The sequence below is a fragment of the Geospiza fortis genome, unplaced genomic scaffold (assembly GCF_000277835.1).
Source record: "Geospiza fortis unplaced genomic scaffold, GeoFor_1.0 scaffold132, whole genome shotgun sequence".
NCBI lineage: Eukaryota > Metazoa > Chordata > Aves > Passeriformes > Thraupidae > Geospiza > Geospiza fortis.
Genome location: NW_005054446.1, coordinates 567,849 through 568,524, shown reverse-complemented (window position 1 = coordinate 568,524; position 676 = coordinate 567,849).

The window sequence follows — 676 nt, the reverse complement described above, 5'->3', positions numbered from 1 at the left end:
CGCCCCTCGGGCAGCCCCGCACGGACCGAGCAGAACCGAGCCTTGCTCTTCTCCGCCCTCCGCCCGAAGCGTCTGCCCGACACTTGTTTCCCCAGGCTCACGGTGCACAGGGAATGCCTGTGGCTCAGGGATGATGCTGCCCTGGTCTTAAGGAGTTTCGGTGTTTTGAAGGACAGACAGAGCTGCTAGCGGGGACCTTTAGGACTGCAAAGCCCTGCTGTGTAAAAGCCTGTTCGCAGGTGCTGGCAGGCCCGGTCTGGCTCTTGGCTGCAGGGCTGAGAGCTCCGGCAGCTCAAGTCTCCGGAGGAGAGCCGGTGATCGGGAAGGACCGCTGAGGCTCTGCTTGGGATCGGTGCGGGCTTCAGCTCCCACTACGGGGCGCTTTGTGTGCTGCCCACAGCGCACTCCGCTCAGAACCTGGACAGGCTGGTCCTTGATCTGCCTGCCCTGTGTGGCACACACACACACACACACACGGACTATACGTTCGCTTCTCAGTTATAGCTCAGCACCCAGCGTTCACCATCTCTGCTCCTGCTCGCGCTCCGGGCCCGGCTGCGGGACAGAATCGCGCCCGAGGATTGGCTGCGGGGAGGTGCAGGGGGCGGGGCCAGGCCCGGGGATTGGCTGCGAGGGGCCGCAGGGGGCGGGGCCGCGCCGTTCCCGTGCCGGCCGG